Below are 6,107 nucleotides of genomic sequence, written 5' to 3'. Positions count from 1 at the left end.
GGGCAGAGCCATCCAGTGCCATTAACGGCTCCTGCTCTGTGTGGAAGCAGCATAATGTGCATCAGATTGCAAATGGGGCTGAGATTAAACACAGCTTTTAATGGCCCTGCAAACACATCTGGGAAAAACATCAGAGCATGCCCCACTAAATTAACTCCTCATTTTTGCCAGTATGGCCCTGTTTGCATTCCACTGCAGCCCGGCCTCTGTAGATGCCTTACCTCAGCTCAGGCAGTGCTGGAGTTCCTTACTTCAGGAATAAATGCTCATTTTTGCTGTCAGGCATAAAATGGAACAGAAGGATTTCCACAGTGCTCAGCCTGATGCTCCTGATCATGGGTGATGCCAACCAGAACCCTCTGTCTCAGAGGCTGGGGTGCACACACCACAGCCCAGCTCCAGGTCCGTAATTAGCAAAGAGTTCAAGGAATCCATTCTTTTTTCTTTCCTCCTCTAGGAATACTCTGAGGAGATTGTGTTCCTCAAAGACACTTGTTATTTGAATAGATTTAGCCCATTTCATTTCAAAGGCTCTGCTGGAAAAGGCCATAGAAGCTGAAATTCCAGGCTCAAGTGCCATCAGTTTGATAACAGGGTTGGAACAGGTTTCCCAGAGCAGCTGTGGCTGCCCCTGGATCCCTGGCAGTGTCCAAGGCCAGGCTGGATGGGGCTTGGAGCAGCCTGGGACAGTGGAAGGTGTCTGGATGAGCTTTAAGGTCCCTTCCCACCCAAACCAGTCTGTGATAAGTGACACCACAGTCTTTCTCCTCCCTGATTACGCATCTGCTAACACTCTGCTGGAGAGAATATTCAAAAGGAAAAATCAGGCAGAATGACTTCTCCTCAATGTTAGTATTCCCTTTCCAGGTCATCCACCAGCACTCAGCCCTGTCCCACAGCAGCCATGCAGGACCCTGTGGGCACACAGAGCCCTCTGCAGTGACAGCAGCAGGATAATTCACTTGTTACACGGTGTTGCCCACCTTGTAACCAGGGCCAGCGGTACAAACCTGCCCACTTCAGCAGAACCCTCAGCGGGGGTCATTGTCCTTGTCCTGCTGCCTGTGCTGCAGCCTCTGCTGGGACACCAGCAGCACATCTCTGCCCCTTCAGCCACGCTCTCTCTGGTTTTAAGCACTGAATAATTTACCAGCACAGTTCTCTTACTGCAGCATGGCTCAGCTCACATCACTTTGGTGGCTCTTACTCCTTAAATTTAGCTGGGTGCTCTGCACATGCCCACGGCTGATCCCAGAACACCGAGTCCTCCAGCCCGTCTCCAACCCCTGTCCCAGCATCCCAGCTCCTACCTTGTCTCTGTGATAGAAATAATCATATTTCATTGTCACTGCTACATCCCTGCCCCCTCTGGGTTGCTGAGCCTCCAGCTGCCCCCTGCAGTGCCTTTGCTTAGGCAGCCAAAAATCCCAGGGTTTGGAACAGGAGTGCAATACTTTCTCCTTGGAAATATTGCTGGGAGAGCAGCTCATTCCCTGGCCTTGCCCGTCGCTCCCAGGGTGAGCTGAGAAACCAAACCCAAGATGAATTCTCTCCAGTAATTTTCCTTTTTCCCATTACCTCGTGCTCAGTATACCAGAAGTGCACATTTCTGTGTGGCTCAGAGATAGAGAATTGTTTAGATGTTTATTAAACAACGGAGTTGAATGAAATCAGTCCCATTATGTTGTCTGGAGGATGGAAGTTAATTGGAAGACACAATGATTTACTCCAGTTTGAAATACCAAGTGGGGTTTGGAGTAAGTTAATGACAACGAGGATCAGAATGAGACTGTGGAAAACAGATATTTTATTTTAATTCCTACTGAAGTACTTTTGTAAATGAGTTTGCTCTCGCCTCAGTGTGAGAGGTTCCTCCCAGCTTGCTTTGCTGTGCCACATTTAAATGTTATCCAAGGGCACGTTAAATACGATCACTGAACACTGTACAGCAACTTAATTTTCTAAATAAAACACCAGAGAGGAGCCAGAGTGGCAACTGGGGGGAATCCCCTGGACAAAGGAGATCCAGAAAAACAAGTACTGGGAAGCTGAGGAGCAGGGGCACCCCCGCCCCTCGCTCTGCTCCCCAAAGCACTCCCGCAGTGGTTTAGGTCGTGTCAATCCAAAATGTCACCACTGCTGTTTGGGAAAAGCCAGTGTGGCATTTTCAGAGTGTGTTTCCACCTCTGCCTGTTGTGCCTGAACTAATTCCTGATGCTGAGGGGAATTTTTTCAGTAGAAGAGGCACATCTGCAGCAAATGCCGTGCATTTATTCCCTAGAATAAAGACAAATAATAGGAAGGGCTCCAAATGCTCCCAGCAGCAGTGGAATGACTGCACAATGGCCCACAGAGCCCAGTGAAGATCTCACAAAGCTAAAGTGGGATTTATACTGCACACGGCAGAGACAGGAATGGGGCCATTAATGGGAGAGCTCCAGTCTGGGAAAGGAGGGGAAATGGGGCTTTTCCCACCGAAATGCTTTGGAGGGGATTGCCAAGAGCCTGGAATGCCAAAGCCAGGCACAAGCAGATGGTGTGGGGGCATCTCTGGGGCCTCGTGCTCCTGGATGGGCAGAGGCTCCTAGAAACTGAAGCGTTGTTGGGAAATGATAGGAAAAGAGAAGCTGTTTATTTTCAGTACCCTGAGGGCATTTGCTGCAGGGGAGGGCAATGACAAGAGAAGGGAAACAATCTCAGGGAGTTCTCCCATGCTGTCCCTCCTGTGTCACTGCCACATCTCAGCGGGGCAGATGCAGAGCGGGGATGCTCTGCTCACCTTGTCTTGCCTCCAAGGACCTTAGAGGCCACAGCTCTGTTATCCCAGTTCCTTTCTGAGGCCACAGAACTCCCTCAGCTCCCCTGACTTATTCTGAACCAGGAAAACATGGGAATTTTGTGCAAAGGCATTTTTGTTGCTATCGAGAGATGGTCCAATTCCCCCATCACATCATGCCAGGAAATCCAATGGTTTCCTCAGCAACTTCCCATCCTCCTCCTCTCCCATGGGAGAATCAACCTCCTCCCTCCTTCCTCTTTCACCACCTCCTCCTCTTCCACGTAAGACAAGGCGCCAGCTGGCATTAAGAAAAAAAAAAAACATTTTCTTCTCTCCTCCTCTCCACCATAACATTTATGAGTTTCAATTTTACTTGTGTTTTCCACCACCAGTTTGGAGCAGCCTCTTGCTGGCCTTGGGTGTGTCACCTGCCCCAGGAGCTGGGGACAGTCCCATGAGCCACCGATCCCTGATGGCACCAAAAGGAATCCCACTGGCACAGGCTGACCACATCCTCTCAGCGTTCCATTACAACCTTTTTCTTCCCCGCTTCCATTTCTTTTTACATCTCTCTCCCACTCATCTCTTAATGCCTGCCTTCAGCAGTTGTTTATTGTTTATCTAAACATCTCCTGCCATTGTCTGATATTCCCTTCCAGCCCTCCTCAAGCATTTGGCTTCTCCTGCCCTCCCTTAGCATCAACCTGCCCAGGACCAAACCCCACTGCAGTCCTTCCACTTTAACATCTGCTTTGGTTACTCCAGTTACTCTTCCATAAGGTATTTCCAAACAATCTTGTAGCTCCAATATTTTGCTCCGCTAACAAACCTGGAGCTCCCACACAGCTCTTCTGGAGGAATCAGAATTTACCACAGATTTAAAGATCACCTTTCCAGAAGCACCAGCTCTTACACCACTGCAAATTAAAACTATTAACGTGGTTTGGATTATTTTGTCTGCAGGCAAAAGCAGATTGCTGTTGCAAGGGAATTATTCCAGAGATATTGCTCTCTGCTTGTTCCTCCACAAGGACAGAGTTATAAAAATTATGCAATGCTATAAGCTTAAAATATAAGGGAAAAATAACAAGTCTGCAACATTTGCAAGTGAAAAACCACCATGCAATTCAAATTCCTCTGGAATTTACAAAACAGAGGAGTTGTCAAGTGTCAGTCCAAGTTTCTCCTTGCAGTGCATGTTTGTCACCCCCCCAAACCTCCCCCAAATTCCCAGTTCACACGGCAGTGGGAGCTCAGTGAGAATCCCCCTCCAGCACAGCCAGCTCCCTCCTGGAGTAACCAAAAGTGGGGAAGTCCCCTCCACATAAAGCTCATCCAGTCCCACCCCTGACACCTTCCACCATCCCAGGTTGCTCCAAGTCTCACCCAGCCTGGGCTTGGACCATCCAGGGATGGGGCAGCCACAGTTGCTCTGGAAAACCTACTTTATAGGTTCCTTTTGCACATCAAGTATCTCCTTTTCCCTGATTTTTCTCACTGTCCAACAGCAAGCAGCAAAGATGAAAACACTTCGGCCATCACCTTTGGCAGCCTCTGCACCTCTGCAGACACTGTCTTCTGCTTCAGCACAGAGGAGCAGGGGGTGGTTGGGGCTGGGCTGGGCAACAGTGGCAAAGGACAGAGAGCTGGAGACACCTGAGGAGCTGAGGGGGATCTTCAGGCAGAGTTTGGTTGGCACTGAAGGGCATGAAAAGTTGGGTGCTCCAGAAAAGCCCTGTGGAAGGGTGGAGATGCTGGGCAACGCCTGATGGAGTTGTGGGGCTTGAGGGGAACTTGCTTGAAGGGGGTTCCTGTTTTCCTGCATAAATGTATTGACCTAGATTCCTGTCAATTCCTGGATTTATCCCCAGGATATCGTACTGCCTTTTCAGAATACACACTGGACAAATGGTGCTTCACATGTCAAGCAGGTCCCTTTTCAATTAGAGCCTTTTGAATACAGTTTAGCAGCAGATATGTGAAATAAACAGTGAGGCAGATACAAAGCTCATCCATCCACTCCTGATTAGTTCCACAATACCTCCCACCCATGCATCACTTCAGGTGGAAAGTTATGCCTTGCCCTACCTCCTAAATTCCGTCTATTTGAAGAAATATTGAGTGAGGCAGCAGGATGCAGCAGGGTATTTGTCAGCACATCGATCGGGATTTGCATGGCAGGGCCGTCTGTGTGCAGCCTGTTCCTCCCCAGTGTTAACCACGGCGTGAATTCCTGGGAAATTTATAGCCCTCTTCCTGCCAGCCTGCTCTGTTAAGGCCCTCAGCTCCTGACAGGTCTCAATTCCAAACTCTGGGTTGTTCAGCACGAAACAAAAGGGCAGCGCTGCCCTGATCAATACGGACTCGTGGGAAGCTGCCAAGGGATATTTGTCTCCCAGCCTGGGAATTGCAGCAGAGGTTTTGCCTCTGGAGAGGCTGTGGAGCCAGGAATGCCCAAGGGCAGCAGGGCATCCATACCTGCACCCATCCTGCCTGTAAGGGGTTGAATCCATGACATCTTCAGAATTCCAGTCCCAATACCTGTTATATCAAAGGAGACAGATCCGTGATCCACATCCACCTGAGCCACCCAAAAGAGTGAGGGACATGCAAATATCTTCTTCACATGCTGCATTTTACAGTCATTAGTCCTCTCATTTTGCCTGTCATTAACAGGCAAAAAACCTCAAGTTTTTGTTCTCCCAGTCCCTGATTGTCAGACAATGAGAATGAGATTCCCAAGGTGGGAGCAGAGCGACTGCCAAGAGCCCTGTGACCAGTTCCTATCATCCTGCTCAGCCATTCATATGGGAATGGAAGCAGAATTCCAGCCACAGATATGGGAATGGAAGTGGAATTCCAGCCATAGATACAGGAATTTCAGCACAGCACAGGCTGGGTCTTGGATTACCAGGAATGGGTTTGATACAGGCAGCACTCGCAGCCTCCACACCTTCCAGCAGGTCCCAAAATCCAACCCGTAAGTGCCAGGACCATGGCAGTAATGGGAATAGTCATTAACTGCAGAGGACTGGACTTTCCAAAGGGTCCTGGAGGTAACAGAGCCCTGGTTTGTGTGAATCCTCATCTGTGGTGCCATAAAAACTCGTGGTTTTGCCACAGCCAGTGGGGCTGTACTTGGGATGAAGCGAAACCATCGAAGGAACAGATGGAACAGGGCAGCTCCCGACCGAGAATAGACATTCCTTTAAAAATAGATGAAAGCAACACTTAATTTAGTCAAAAAGTGGAAATGAACCATTAAGAAATCCAGGCTCTAAATACCTGCTTGTCATGTATTTTTAATTGTTTTCATTTCCATTTGGAT

General features: G+C 48.9%; 1 long non-coding RNA gene across 1 annotated transcript in view; it reads right to left on the bottom strand.

Moving 5' to 3' along the window:
- Positions 1–1,625: 1,625 nt before the first annotated feature.
- Positions 1,626–6,107, bottom strand: part of LOC121657638 — a 129,149-nt gene continuing 124,667 nt past the window's right edge. Inside the window, exon 17 of the long non-coding RNA XR_006013679.1 lies at positions 1,626–5,985. This is a non-coding gene — a long non-coding RNA (uncharacterized LOC121657638). The remainder of the gene's footprint in view (positions 5,986–6,107) is intronic.

Source organism: Corvus kubaryi, unplaced genomic scaffold, assembly GCF_017639235.1.
Source record: "Corvus kubaryi isolate FWS band 111438036 unplaced genomic scaffold, C.kubaryi_AGA036_p1.0 136, whole genome shotgun sequence".
NCBI classification, from domain to species: domain Eukaryota; kingdom Metazoa; phylum Chordata; class Aves; order Passeriformes; family Corvidae; genus Corvus; species Corvus kubaryi.
Note: the sequence above shows the minus strand (reverse complement) of the source record. Positions and strands in the feature narration are given on the sequence as shown.